Source organism: Cyprinodon tularosa, unplaced genomic scaffold (genome assembly GCF_016077235.1).
Source record: "Cyprinodon tularosa strain WSP-4 unplaced genomic scaffold, ASM1607723v1 ctg66, whole genome shotgun sequence".
Lineage (NCBI taxonomy): Eukaryota > Metazoa > Chordata > Actinopteri > Cyprinodontiformes > Cyprinodontidae > Cyprinodon > Cyprinodon tularosa.
The window spans coordinates 683,611-699,996 of NW_024039407.1; positions in this window are offsets into that span (position 1 = coordinate 683,611).

The window sequence follows — 16,386 nt, forward strand, 5'->3', positions numbered from 1 at the left end:
TTTAATCTCCTATGTTTACACAGTAACCAACAATTGTGGAAAGGGGGGATTACTTCTAAAACTGCTGGTTTTACAGTGAGCTAAGATATTTTTTTTTCCATAAAATGAGCACAAGATGAAATGTTATCTTTAGCATATAACAGATTATCCTGCCAAAAATATTCTTATATTTCCGCAGAACTCTTGATTTATTTATTTATTTTTTGGGGGGGAGCAAAAAATAAAAACCATCATCTGTTTCTAAATGGTGTCAAATTGATTAGATAGTTTAATATAAATAATATTACAAGTTCTTTTTAATATAAGAACAAAAGATCTGATTAAATACCACTGCAATCTTAAACTGTGATTTGCTGAAAACATGATTCATAGACAGCAGCTTTTTGATTATTCAGCTTTTCATCTTCATTCTGAATAGTATTATATTGTTTCCCTCACATTCTCCACACATTTACTTCAGCATAACAATGTGAAAACATATCTTAAAAATTGAAGTAATATGATTACAAATAGGAAAAAATAACTATTAAGTCTTCACATAATTTTCTTAATACGTTGGCTGCAGTTACAGCTTCTTTTTTAATCTGAAGCCAGCAGTTTAGCTTCTTTCTCTTCAGGCAGTTTGATTTGTTCTTCTCCCACATACATCTGAAGGCTCCATCAGGTTGGAAATGAGACGTCTGTGCAGCAATTTCAGATTTCTCCAGTGACATTCAGTTTGATTCAAGTCTGGTCTTGACCTCTACAGGACATTTACAGAGTGGTTCTGTTCCAATCCTTACAGCTGTGTGCTTCGGGTCGCTGGCCCAGTCTGTGAACCAGAGCAGAGATTTATCTCTGATCATTGCTGCATTCATCTTTCTCATCTTCCTCACTAGTCTGCCAGTTCTTTCTGCTGGCAAACATCCATTTAGTGTGATACTGCCACCACCATGCTTCACTGCAGTCACAGTATTGGCCTGTTTGTGAGTGCAGCCTGGTTTTCTACCAACATGACGCTTGAATTACGTTTCTTATATGGACTTTTTGGCTCACATGTGTAACATATGTATAGAAAATACCTAACGGTGTTGTACTGGGAACAGATCATCCACAATGTAGAGGCTGTATTATGCTGTGGGAATGCTTTACTTCAGCAAGGACAGCTAAGCTGATGAGAGTTGATAAGCGAAATAGAGGACAAACTTGTTTGAAAACCTTTTAGAGACAAGAAAATACTGAAACTGGGTCATCTGTTCACCTTCATGGATTCCAGGATTAGCAGATTAGCAGAACTGAGTACCGCAGCAATGCCTTCAAAGGTCTGCATAAAAAGTTGATTTAACAGCTGCAGCTGATCCAGAATGCTCCTACCGGCATCCTCACCAAAACTAATAAAGTAGAGCCATCCCTGTCTCTTATAGAATAGACTTCAAAATGTTTCTGTTGGTCTATAAATTACTGAATCGCATAGCCCCAAAATATATAATAGACTTGTTGAGCGCTAAGGTGTTCTAACTGAAATCTACTCTGCAGAACCAGAACAAAAACATGGAGAAGCAGCTTTTAGTTCTTATGTTCTTTTCATCTAGAACAAAACTCACTCCCGGAAATCTGTGAAACCGATGAAAAATAATTTCCTTATAATCCAGATTAAAAAGATATTTTTTGAGAGGCTTTTGATTATTAGTTCTTTGTTTACATGTACTTTTCTTATTTTTTCTACTACATACAGTATGTATTTTCTCTTCCTACTGAAATGCGCTACATAAAAAAATCTTTTCTTGCCCACAAAAGGGAAAAAGTCCCCAAAAATACGGCTGCAGCTACAATAGAGAAGATCAAATTCATGGTGGAATGATCCAGTCAAAGTCCAATCCTAAATTCAACTAAGAATCTGTGGCAAGGCTTAAACATTTACTTTCCTATTAGTTATCATAGAGGGATTCAGCATCTTTGCCTCAGCATAAAGGGTCAGGCGGCACTCACTGGAATCGTTCATTATAGTGTGCCTTAGAGAAGACCTTTGGTTATAGATGTGCATCAGTTAGAATTTAAATACTAATTTTCATCAAGTAACTGCAATGACTTGTGACATGATTCAAAGTTTCACTCTCAGTTGTATTGATGTAGGAAAGAGGAGCAGGAATCACTGGAAAAAGAACCTTTTCCAAAATCAGATCTTCAATCCATGAGAAAAGTTGCTATAAGTATATTTTAAAGTCATTGGTTTAATGTGATGTTTTCATGTATGCTACAGTAGAGTGATCAAGTGAAAAGAGAAGATTTCTCAGAAGTTGTATGATCTTAAGGAAAAGTTAAACCCACTAATTGGTTTTATACTATCTTACACCGATTCACTGTCTTCTTCATTAATTTGGATTTTTTTTTCTTTTCATGAGGAAGCAATTAAACCAGATTTTTTGAATTTCATTGGAATTAAGCATTCAACTATTTCTCCGTAATGATGTGATTAAAGGTCTTTGTTAGGAGGGGGGCCCTGTTTTGTGTCAGAACATTTTAGAAACATTACCAAGTCTGTGAGCAAGTTGTAATGACTAATGTTTCAACTCTTGAGGATGAAAGCAGCCAAAATGGCAGAAACAAACAAAACCAATTAATAGGGGCAAGGATTTATCATGGGGGGTTAAAGCCTTTTTATTACATGCTTTTTTGATGGAGTGTTTTTTGAGGATTTGGAGTGATCCAGTCCCAACCTGGATCTGAGAGGGAGCTAAAAGTTGGGGTGTTGACAAAAAGTCCATGAAAAAACACCAGTGGAAATATAAAAAAGAAGCTTGTCATCAAATAAAGCCTTGGTTCAAATTCAATCCAGAACGCTCTAACGTCATGACCATCTGCTCCAGCCTATCAGAGCACCACAACGCCTTCATATAAGCCAATCACCATCCAGGACATCCTTGTTTTCCTGCTGAACAGCATCCCTCCTCCACCCCTTCTTCGCCTTCATTTCATTGGACTCCTTCATCTCCCCCATTTCTCCAGCTTTCATCCCAGCACATGTGCCACACTTTAGAAGATGGAGACTGCTGATTTATTTCTTCACGTCAATAAAACCTAATAGTGATTCTCTCCAGGCTGAATTACGGTTTGATTCCTCTAATAACAATTAAAGATATTTCCACTGATTTATGAGGGATGCTTATGTTTTTTTAGCACATGACGTTTTACTAAAATGTAAATAAACACAGACATTTTTTTTAATTGATGCTTGATTCCCGTCATCTTAAGTTACTTTTCAGAAACACATTGGTGGAACTGAAATGATTTTAGATCTAAAAAACCACCAAAAGTATGAATGATTTTGGGTTCGGCCATTGCAGCTTTAACCCCTCCAGTGGTTGTTGCAATGCTAAAAATGAGAGGCTCATCCTGATGATGTCACTCTTTGCTACTAATAAAATGACAGCAAGTAAATATTTTCTATATATAAATAAAAAAAAAAAAAAATCTGTTTTTATCAATCAAATGTTGATCACTGCCAAATCTTTGCACTTATGTGCATGCAAAAAAGTGAAAACACATTTGATCAGTATCTTTCCTGTTATTCACTTCGGTATATGCAAGAGGCGTTCAACATTTGTCTGCGGTTAGGAAATTCCAGCAATCTCAGCCTGAGATTCTTCTTTCATTCACTTTCCCAGCTTTAGATTTTACAGGATACATCATTTGTGGACATATCTGTAAGTGAGAGGTCACTTAGAGCAGGCCTCTGAAAGTCAGGCCTAAGTCAGGAAAAGTTCATCTAACTCTTTTTATCCTGACAGCAATGATGAATCCTCTTCTACCTGATAACTGCTACATTTGTCCGATGATAAACCCATGCATCTGTGACTTCCTCAGTCTTGCGGTGTGTCTGCTTGCATGCAACGACAGACTAATTATAGAATCTTCTTCCTCAGCGAGTAGGCTGATGTAACAGAAACAAAACTGGGTCCTTTATTTTTTTGTAAATTGCCCCCATTATCTATACAACTCTTTAACTGAACCAGCAATCCAAAGTTTCTGATCGCTGGAGGAACAGTTTGAAAACAAGATAGGCACCCTGAGCCAGCCCTGTTATTAGTCGTCAGTGATGAGAAACAAGCTTTTAAAAGAGGAAGCAGGACAGCCTATTGGGCAGAATTGCACCCCTGTGGTGTAACGGCTCAAACCAGACCAATCTTTCTCAAGCATTTCTATGCGTCACAACCAAGAGTCTAAATTGTTTAGTGAGCTTCTGCAGCTTTGAAATAAGGAAGCACTATAGCTGTTTAGTTCAACATTTGCTACTTGCATGCAAAGAACTGACGCCAGTTATGGTATTCTCATGCACAATACAATCAGCCTGTGAAGCACTAAATGTCACAGAAAAAAAAGGGAAAGGCTATGCCATGGCAAAGCGTGGGTGGGTGGAGTGGTGCGCTGCTGTCTCTCACACAGGGATAAGAGCTTGTGTGGGCTGTCAAGGATGTGGTTGAGAAATGTGTAGGAAATCCACCATAAAGATAACTCCAACAGACGGTGGATCTAAAAAGAAGACAGCCGTGTTGGTTCTCATACAAGTTTAGAAGGAAGTTTACATTCAAGTTATTTTTAAAGTTCATACTGATTTTAGACTTTTTTCGGCTCTTAATTATTCATTTTACCCCCATAGATTATTAGATATGCAGCAAATTGCATAATTTTGAATTAATTTTTAATTTCCTCTCATTCAACAGGGTTAAAATCCTACATACAGGTTGCAGCATATCCATACCACCAATATTTAGTTAATATTTGTCTAGAGGACCTGCTGCATGCTCTATATAGCCAACAATGAGCTTCACTCTAGATGATTGAGCTTTCGTCTGGATACAATACTCCACAGATCTTCAGCACAGTTGAGGTTGGGGATTTAGGGAGGTCTAAATCTATTGTTCAGCGTGCTCTATTAATTCCCAAATCAGAGTTAATTTCTATTTGGATTATTGTATTATTGTTGCAGTTATGTCTTGGATAGTTTACTGGATTCCGCTGCTGGACCCAGTCCTGGCTCCAGTTACCCTCTGACTGGTCTCTTTTTTTCTCTGCACCCTCCTAATTCATAGCTGAGATCCTGTTATTGGACTCTTCTGATCTTCTGATGGCTTCTTCATCACAGAGTGGCTCCTCAGTTCACATTGGTGCTGGAGTCATTTCATCATGGAGAGAAAAACCCAATCAGCTTCAGCCTGCAGACATTCACATGCTGTTTAGACTCCTTCCTATCTTTTAATGTTTCCATGATGTCACACTAGGTAGAGATGTTTTAGTTATTGCTTTAAATGCATTTACAGCTGTGCCTTCATTTATTGATACCAAGTTGCAATGCAAAAAAATAAAATCTAAGAATCCAAGTTACTTTATCTTAAAATATTATTTTTTTCATGTTCTTGGCAGGTAACTAAACCAGCATTCCAATGGATTTGGATTATTTATGTTGTAAATAAGAAAAAGGTATTTCATTAACCTATTTCAGGTGCATAATATCTAATTAATTTTATTTTTATGGCAAACAATTTAATTCCATTAGTAGATGATTTTATTACCTGATCAAATAAATGGTAAATGCATTGGTAGGTCAGTTTTTTAGTGCTTATTTCAACCACAGTAAAAGGTTTTGGTTTGTTTCTTTGCACGCTGTTTTTCATATAACTCCAACTTTGTTTAATATTTTCCCAAAAACATACCTTTATGAGAATATAAGCAACAGTTTTGTGTAGAAATACTGTTTGATTTTTACTTTTTTCCCTTTTTCTAAACTGAAATATTTTTTTGTTGCTTATCTTATAGAAAACGAGCCCTGCAGGATAGCTGGTAAATGTTATGCAACATGTGAAATAAAGTCTGATGGCAGTTGGGCAGTTGTTTGCTCATGCAACCAGCAGCTGCCGGTGAAATCTGATCAAACATACACACACCCACAGAGTCCTGATGAAGGAGATTAGCAGAGTTTAAACATCAGCTTATTTGCAAAAAGACAGGCAGCTCAGGGGTGTAATGCAGTTTGCTGGATTCATTGGTGTAATAGTTTTCCTCGCCTAAAAAGATCATAAGAGGTCCTGAATAAAGGATGCACAAATGATTATTTCTCAGGGACAAACCTGGCTATAGCTAACTTCCTGAATTTAAGACCCAAATTACATCCAGTCAGAAACAAAAATGTCTAAATATGGATCAGATCTTAACTTCCTTCTCTGCATGAGAAAAATGTTTCAAACCGATAAAGAACCTGAGATCAGTTTGCATCTTTAGGCCACGACCTTAATCGCAAACTGGAGTGGTATGCAGCTTAGGGTGAAACAGAGGAAGGCTGGTTTCTCTAAATCAGCTCTAATGGGAGCGTTTGTTCCCAAAAGAAAGGATTTTAACTCTGGTATCTACAGGATTTGTCTGTCAGTCCGTCTTTGTTTGTGTTCAAATTTGACCGGTCATTTGCACACATCATTATTGTCACTGTTAAATTTTAACCCCTTGAGCCCGGCGGGCCCGGCACCTGGCCCATCTGACACCTGCTCATGTTTATCTATTTATAGAAATGGCTAAAACACAGTCACATGGTGTTTCATCCACACACCTTTCAAGATGGGCCTTTAAAATTTCTAAAAAATGTTTCAAATTTTTTTTTCCCCACAAATACCTTTTGTTTTATAGCTGTGTAAACAAATACAATTAGTTTTAAAATTCCACCTGACATTTGTGACTCTGCAGGAGAAATGCAACAGCAGGTATTCATTTGGTAATTGTGGTGATTGTGCAACCAATTCAGGTGATGTAACTGACATGTGTTAAATAAGCTTGATCTGTTATTCTTATTTTCTATTGTGTTTGGTGATATTATTGTGTGTTCAATAATAAATTTCAATGAAACAATGGCTAAATCTTAGGAGAAAAGGCTTTCCCTTATGCAGAAGGTCTCCAATAATGTCAGATTTCCTTTTAAGTGGTACAAACATTCTTCAACTTATTCAGTCCAAATTTGCTTGAGTTATATTCAAGATGTTGCTCTATAAAGTCAGAGAGTTCAACCAGAGTTTCCAATGGGGTTTTATAGTGTTTTGCAGTGTTTATTTTGGAAAACATTTTGCCGAGGCTAAATATCTTTTAATCATTTCTTTGTTTAATCGCCTATAAATCAGACATGGTGACATTTAAAATAGTGCTCCACCTGAAGAATATTCCTCAATGCCTTTCTGTCATACAAATACAAACAATTGTAGCTTTGCCTCGTCTGTTCCCGTTTGGCTGTGACACCATCCTGGAGAGAAATATCAGCTGTGCTGCTGCCATCAACACCCTTATTTATAAATTTTGGAGATCTGCCTGTTTTCCAGTGTTGTCCTGTTTCTCTGACTGTGACTGGCTGGATGTGATCTCTTCATCCTCTAACATGGGAGTAGGCTTCCTGGACCGGGCCGCCTTTTACAGCTGCTTTTTGTATCTCTGCTTCTGTCTCCTTTAACCCCAGTCGGCCTCGGCAGATGGCCGCTCACACTAAGCCTGGTTCTGCTGGAGGTTTCTTCCTGTTAAAAGGGTGTTTTTCCTCTCCGCCGTCCCTACAAGCATGCTTAGTGTGAGGGATTGCATTTGAGTCAATGAGTCGATGCAATCAACTGGTTTTCCTTAGATAGAAAACTTTGAATCAATTTGACTGTATGATCTGGTGAGCAGTAGAGTGCCTTAAGATGACATGCGTTGTGAATTGCCGCTATATAAATAAACTGAATTGAATTCAATTGAAATCATTTCCAATTTATAGATTGGGAGCTATATTTGCTTTAATTCACATATGTAATCTCAGGTGGAATTTGCTCCAAGGACCCTCTTGGCTTAATCATAGTGACAGCCGGGGGATGGTCTCAGTACTGGCTATTTATTTGTGAACTGAACTCTGCAGCTCCTGTTTGAAGGCAAACACTTTGAACGATTGTGTCCAGGATGTGTGGGGTCTGCACAAAGGCTGGTCGACTGCTTCCTGACTCCCGTTGAGTATGAGTTCTGGATGTAAGGAAAGATCTTCTCTGCAGTCCTGATTTTATGCTGCTGTCTGATCTTGTCCCGCATGTGGCTGAGCCAAACCACACAGTGATGGACGAACACCAGTTGTCTACAAGCTAGCCAGAAATTGCTGGGACAGGTTTTCACTTCGCCTTCTTTCTATTTGACCACACTTGGGTCCCACATAAAAGGTAGGATCTTAGGAGGTCCACAGAAGACAGTGTGTTGTCATTTTAATCTTCATATATGGATTATATCAGTTAATGTTAATGTGTTAATAGAACTTAGTGTGGAACAGAACATGTATGGGTAGATCTCGACTTTGTTGCCACCATCTGTCAAAATGAAGTTAGAGCTAAGCAAAAACAAAAAAGAAATAATGTTCTATATCTGTCCAGCCACACTTCAACACTTATGTGACTTATAGTCATAAGATATGGTTGATGCCAGATCGAAATCTTAAATACAAGCATCTGAGATGGGTTTCTTGAGGTGGTCGAGGAATCTGGATGGCTTCTGGATTCTTTTTTTGGAGGTTTTTTGACATGTGTCCCAGAAGTTACCCCAGTATAGACCCCGAACTTACCAAACAAAGTATTTATTAATGCTGCTTTGGACATGTCGTTGGATTAATTAGAGAGAATTCATGGAAGAAGATAAGAAAACTATTGATTAAAATGTCTTTAGAAGAAAATGCTTGACGTTTTAACTATCAGAAAGGGTATAGAGTGATTTTGCGTTATGTCAGTGAATAAAGTGCATATTAAAGTGGTAAAGATTATAATTCAATATTCCAGCGAGAGACTTTGTACATAATGCTCAGTTCATTCTCTGTGGTTTTCAGTTCGAGATGTTGAGGACCAATCTAGATCTGATCCTGTTAAATACTTTGGAGAAAATGTTAGAAATCAAATTTCAATCAGTACTAAATCTCAGTACATTCAGTTTCAAGGCTTTTAGGTCTGTTTTTTTTATATTCCTCCATGTCCCAAACATTGTCTCTCCCTAACTGTTCTAAGTCGACATATAACCATATGAATGAATGATTTCCCTGTTTTCCATTTTGTAACCCTGCATCACATAGTGGAAAAATAAAGAAGTTTAGATCCAGTTTTTGGCTACACCAAACCTGAATCCCAACATTACAGCATTATTACAGATGGGATGTTTGGTATTGACATGAGCATATCAGAAAGACACTAAACCCCTTAAATAAGGGGTTTGGGGAAATTATCTATTTTGGTAGGTCTGTTAAGTTGCTTTTTCTTTTCTTTTTTTAAGAACTTTGAGGTTTCTTTGTTGTGATCCATGAAGAAAACCTAATGTTCTTTTCACATTTTAGGAGAAACTAGCAATAGATTGAATATAGATGGATTTCTTTTTCATAAAAAGAACCAGTGTTTCCCTGAAACGATTAAATGGATTTAAAAGAAAATACTTTCTTTTTTATAAAAGTGTTAAACAAGTTATTGAAACAAGGATATAATGGTCTTCTGTGAAAGATCATTTGTTATTTATCAATTGCTGAATATGACCTGTGAACACCAGGACTTGTTTGTTTTGGACTTTCAGCATCTATGTGGCTTAATTTTAGAGAAAGTACTTAAAAAAACCCACAGTTCTCAGCTATGATGAGGAAGAAAATTCACACAGAATGACCAGAAACCAACAGAAAGTCTGGGAGAAACAGTCTCACCAGCTATTTGGAGACATGACGGATCAACATCACACTCATCAGAGCTGCGATGGATGGAGCACGACTTTTACAATCACACATGAAACTTTTCACTTTCAAAACTTTGTTTAGTTTGAATTCTTTTTAATCAGGAACAGTTTTGCAATCTTAGAAGCACTGTTTTTATGAGGGGTCAATATTTAGCAATCACTATTATTAAAACTTAGTGTTTTCTCTCTGTCAGTCTGTTTGTCAGTTTTTGTTTTTTAATCTTTTTTAAAAATTAAGAAAAGGTTCTTGAGTCGAGTGGAGGTTGTGATCCCTGAAGCCTCCGCTCTGGGTCAATGAGCAAGACCCTTAACCCCACATTGCTCCCCAAGCGCTGCTCCGTGGCAGCCCACTGCTCCCCAAGGGGATGGGTTAAATGCAGAGGTAAATTTCTCCAATCTGAAATCAATAACGTTCAATTATTGTTGTTGCAAAGAGTCAAAGTGCAGGTGCTTTCAGAATTACTTTGAAAAATCCTGGTATCTTCTTCTAAAATTTTTTGGATTATTCGGTAAAAGAGATTAGTGTTGCTGTAAAAAACTTTTGGTCATGAACTCATAAACTCCCTTGCTCAAATCTTGGAGAATTCTATAAACATGCATGGAAATGACCCAAAACTATATATTGTGGTGTCACCACATGTCTACAGTCCATTATAGTCAGTGTAAGGGAAATTCTAACGTATTCACTTATTAACATTAAGGTGAATAGGTTAAAATTCCCATTATCCAAACACAGAAAAGAGAGAAGTATGTTTTTCAGCCATATAATAATCAATAAGCATAATATAAGCATTCAGCTAGACGCAAGAAACTGTAGAAATTTGCTTCTGCTCCTGCTATATAAAAAATTAAAAAGGAAAAATAAAACAGCAACTACCAGTAAATAGATAAACAGCAACGTAAATGAAAGTGTACTGTAATACAATTTTCTCTGTAATCTTTTTGCTGTTGTAAACACCAGATTTTCCCCATTGTGGGACAATAAAGGTATTTTCTATTCTATTCTATAATAAATACAAGATATATTTAGCGGAAACTCCTACTCTAAATGCAGTATTTCTGAATGTTTTTTCCTAGCACGTGAAGTCAAACACCTCTGTGTGTATGTTTAAATGAGCTTTTTTAAATGAGGTTTCTCCAAAAGAATGTTTAAAAGCAGGCGTGAGTAGCCACAGACCTGCCCCCAGCGCACAAAGGAGACAATAAGGAAGTTGGAGCTCTTACCATTCGAAAGGGTCATGCTTTTACAATCCCACCCACATTTACAAACAGACAAACACTCCCACACATCCAATATAAGGAGACACAAATATGGGTGATGCACATGCACCCACAAACACCCTTTGATCCCGGGCCCAAGTTCCAAAACATGAATGGGGCAACCAGCCCTTGGACTCAGGACGTGGTTTGCCTTAGACTTAAATCATTTAAAGTATTTTCTATTTTTAATATCTTTATTTACCAATACTCCTTTATTTTTCTGTTTGGTGAAAAGTGCTAGACAAAAATCAGAGCTTTGCCTTACAACCTATACCTTATAAAAGTACATCAAACCAAAAAGATCACTACAGCAATGAAGTGTTAAAGAGGAAGTAGAGCAGAAAGCAAACAAGTTTTTTGAGAAGATATAAAAAGATATGATGATGCTCAAATGCCAAACAGAAAAACTGTTTATAATTAAGCCTTAGTGATGCGTCACTTGTGAATTTTCTTCCACACAAACAGTTTTTCTACTTTCTTATTTCCAGTTCAAAGGAGTGCCAGTCGTCAATCTCTATGTCTGCTGTTACACTTTTTTTTCTAATTTGCGCTTAAGTATCAAACAGTCGTGACCGTTTAGCGTCACAGCTAGAACCTGAAACAACAGCTGCATGTAGCTGACACCTCTGTAAATAGATCCATGCATGGACGATTAGCTTTAAGTTTCACATGTATCAGAGAAACGTAAGGGGAAGTCATTACATGCCGGGCGTTAGTAGAGTATACATTTGGAGTTATAGCATGTCATTAATCTGGAACAAATTGATTCTCTGTCGGATAAATGTTACCAATATTCTTGATTTGTCCAGATGGTTCAGGGCGTTTGGTTATTCAGCCGTTAAAATTGTTCCTCTTTTTCAGGGTGGCTTTATAACATCTGAGAAAACAAAGGCAGATAAGGAACCACCTATTAATCTTTTACTACTTCCACCCACACGCAAACGAAACAAAGAAAGACATAGATTACTGAAAGGTCAGCAACAGCAGGTATTCACTATATGAAGGAAGTGACTATAATAAAGTTATCAGTGAGTTCCCTTAATGATAAATAACACAAAATTTGTATTTTCTCAAATCAATAATTTTCTTACTTCCAAAGAAGAAGAATTAACTTTGTTTATTGCTATGATCCTAGTGCCAGAATTTGAACATTATGTGGAATCAAAGCAGAGCTTATTATCATCCTGATAGAGACCATGGAGAAAATAACTGATTTTAGGAAAAAGAGAATAGAGATTTCTCCCTTGATCATCAGTGCGGAGCTCAGCTGCAGCTCCTTTACCTCTAATGTAATAAGTAGAAAGATTATGTTTTAGCAGTATAAATGATCAAAAGATTATTTTAATTTTCACAGAAAAAAAACACAAATTTGGGACAAGAAGTTAAGAAATTCTTAAAAGTTTATTCACATTAAGGTAATTGACCCCATCCAGGAAACACAGCCAGGCAGACACGCTCCAAGCCAGCTGCTATGTCAAAGAATGACTAGAGGTAGTCACAGTCAGAGAAACAGGACAACACTGTAAAACAGGCCAAGCTTCAAAATCTATAAACAAAGGTGTTGATGGCAACAGCTGATATCTCTCTCCAGGATGGTGTCACATCTAATCAGGAACAGACTAGATGAAGCTATTATGAGAAAAAGCAGAGAGCATGAAGTTAGAGATTAAACTAACAAATACTGCAGAATGGAGTATGAGGGAAAAAGAAAATGAGATTGAATTAAGTAGAATGAGGAAAAAGGGTCCTTATGTCCTCCAGCACTATAAGCCTATAGGAGCATAACTATCCTTTTGTTTTTACCAGTAGCCTAAGCTGTCGCATTTGACTTCCAGATTTTTTTCTGAAACTTTAAGATTGTATTTGATAGATAAAAATTATTTCAATGTCCTTGGAATTGTGTGTGCAATGTTGTCAGATGGGCTGACAATAGTTTTTTTCTGGATGCACTCACAATCTGAATTGGACAGAAACTTTGTTTTGATGCACATATGATATATACTGTTGGTAGATAGATACATTTCTGCCAATTAACTATATATGCGGTCTTCGTAGATTAGCAGTAGTCTGATACGTCCACTTCAATAGTACTGATTGCACAGTGATCCTTGAAATGTTTAAAACTTGGGAATTTTTAAAAGTCTGTATCTGCCTTTAAACTTGTCCACAACAGTATTTCACACCTACCTGGTGTGTTAATTGTTCTTCATGATGCTCTCTGTGCTTTAATAAGACCTCTGAATCTATCACAGATGCATTTAAACAGAGACTTAAATACATGCAAGGGGATTCTAAAGACTAATTAAAATGAACTTAATTAAAGAAAATGTTATTACAACAAAAAAACTAAACTATAAAAAATCCCAAACTATTATAAATTTGGTTACAGGAACTGAACTTCTAACAGGGTTTCTACCCTAAACAGAGCCAGAGCTGGAAAGAGTGAAGCAAATAATGAGTTAAAGTTAAAAGGGCCCAGTCAAAGTCCAGATCTGAATCAAAAAAATTATACATGACATTCACCCTAATTGCTCTGAAGGTATTTTTCTACTACTATAAAAAACAATGTTAGTTTTTAGATACACAAAATTTATTGAAATACAAAAGACTTGTAGTCAGGAATTCAGCCTAAGTTAGCTTGATAAGCAATTATTTTGGGTTCAATACAAATGTAACAAAAAAGGCATGATGGAAATCAACTGCAGAATGTGACAACATGTGCAGCGACGGAGTATAAACACTTTTACAAGGCAGCTTTGACAAAAATTTAAATGCTAAAGCAGATTTCTCCTTTTTTACACATCAATTGTGGGTTACATAAAACAAACTGTGTGTGCGTGCAAGAAGGGACAGAGAAATCCTGAAATACAATGGCAGGAAGTGTCATGCTGGTTTATCTTTAAACACATGCCAGCTCGCAGTTTCAAACCGCTCAGTGATTCAAATGGAAAATTTTCTATGTTATTTATTTTTTTTCAATATCTGTTTTGTCAAAATACAATCAGATTATTAACTTTTGTGCCTATATTTCTGCTTTAACTTCTTTCTGCATATAGGAAAGTGTTGTGGATCAGTTTGTTCTGGGCTTATTTCTGCAGATCCAAGCGTCTCGGTAGCACAGCTCCTGTTTCTGCCAACAGGTCCGAGAGAAACAAAACCAGCGGCAGCGTTCCTGAGCCCAGACGCTGGAACAGAGCAGAGTGTCTGGCCTGCAGGAACCCTGGAAGCTGAGAGTGTTTGTGTGACAGGAGAGAGGATGTTGACTCACCTTTTATTTTCCAAGAACTAATCTCCTGGAAAAGTACGGAGCCCAGAGATACTGTACTGTGTTTCCTGAAAACATTGTAAGCCCATTCTGGCACAAATCCCACTTCTTAGGAACAGTAGAGCTATATGATGATACTGTAAATAGAGAGATGTAACAAATAGGCCTCAGCCAATCTTTAGATGAGTGCTAAAATGATCAGACTTTCACCCTAAGTAAACTTTGAGCTCTTCAATATTTCATTTTTTCAAAGCATGTGGGCCGATACTGTACACAAAGGGGCTTTCCTTTTACACTCTTTCTCTCTCTCTCTCTGACTCTTCACCTCAGACCTCTTCCTGCTCGATCCAAGACGGTAGAATTAACTCATCCGAGGTGATGACACACATAGTTTTTATGTTGAGGGGGATGTGAGAACCAGATGACGACTGTGAAAGAAGACACTCTACTAAGACCATGACATTCATAATTACAATAGATTAACACATTTGTTTCTCCATCCTGGTAAAAGAGGAAGTTTGTTTTCTTCGTCACTGCGGCTAAGATGTCAACTTCCGCTTCATCTTTCTTTAGAGCTTTTAAAGCTACAGGTTTCAGACACAGATGCATAAAATAGAACATTGCAGATTGCTCCCTGGATGGAAATGTGTTGCTGAGAGAAACTATTCACCCGTTTACTGCTTTTGTGTTTTTGTTGTCATTAAGACCTGAAGCATGAACAGATTGCTAATTGTCACACAACAGCATCTCAATCGAATTCAATTTCAGCCTTTGACTGGGCCACTCCAAACCCCACATTTTGTTAAAATTTTCAGCCATTAAGAGGTGGGTTTTCTGGTATTCGCTTAATCACCATCCTGTTGCATACCCCAGTGAACACAGGCTTCAGCTCACAAACTGTTGGCCAGAAATGTTCAAGTAAAGAAGCAAAGCAGACAGAAATCATCACAGTTCCACCTCCATGTTTGATTGTAAATAGGTAATTTTATTCTGGGATGTTTTTGTGATAGCCAACCCTACGGCAACACTCTATTAATGTCCGTTGCTATCTTTTGCACCATTAATTTGCTATAACATTTGGTTGTTTTAAATAAATTTGTTTAATTATGTATTTTTCTCAATCCATGGTTAATTTTTGTTTGTGCATGTGATTGTTTCTTTTACCGGTACTTACCTGCTCTAATCCCTGGGAGTTGCCTGAAAACCGATGCTAACCAGGGCTGAGCACACTTAAGTATAATGGACTAATTGGACCGTACCACCAATCCCTGCTGGAGAAGAGGGACCTGCACTTTATTTTACTTGACAAACTTTTCCGTTCAAGTGAAAATTTGAATTTAATGTTTAGGACTTTCTATTTTTGGGTTGTTTAGTTTTTTTTAATAAACTTAGCTTTACTGTGGTGTTAATTGTAGTTAGTGATTGTATTCTGTTTAGTTATCCCTTTTGTTTGTTAATGCTCTGATCAGGCAACATACACAGCCTTGCAAAGTCCGTTATGTGCTAATTTGTGCAGCTGGTTTGTTTGTTGGTTCACTTTTTTTTTCTGAGTTCAGTTTGTTTCTTTGACCTTTTATGAGCTCAGCGTTTTGTAATACACAGATAGTTTCCAAACAAATGAGAAGAGATATAGATCTCAGAGCATATTTCTGGTACTTTAAAGTTATTCTCTAAAGGGTCTAAAAATGGTATCTGTCAAAATACTTTATTATAAACCATTGGTTTATTCTTTAACATTTTTAGCCACTACTAAGACCTATAGGTCCAAGAGCCCATTGGGCTCCACAGCCACAGGTTGCAGACCCCTGCCCTAGGAGCTCTCTTATTGATATCCTTTTGCCCATTCTCTTTCCCATTGCTGAATTGTAATTGAGACACCTTAAGCCTACTTTGGTTACGATGTTTTAAGTCCTTTCATTGCTTCTCAGAGGAGCAAACAATCAATTTGTACAGTAATATTGGTAAAACCCATATGGCAGCAAAATTGACATCAGGCTCATATTATTTAAGTACAACTCCACAACCAGCTTGGGTAAATATTGAACAACAGTTCATTCCAGATTTACCAAAATATGGTTATCTTTACTCTGCAGAATTACGTACATTGAAAAAACAACAAACAATCCTTTTTTGAGGAA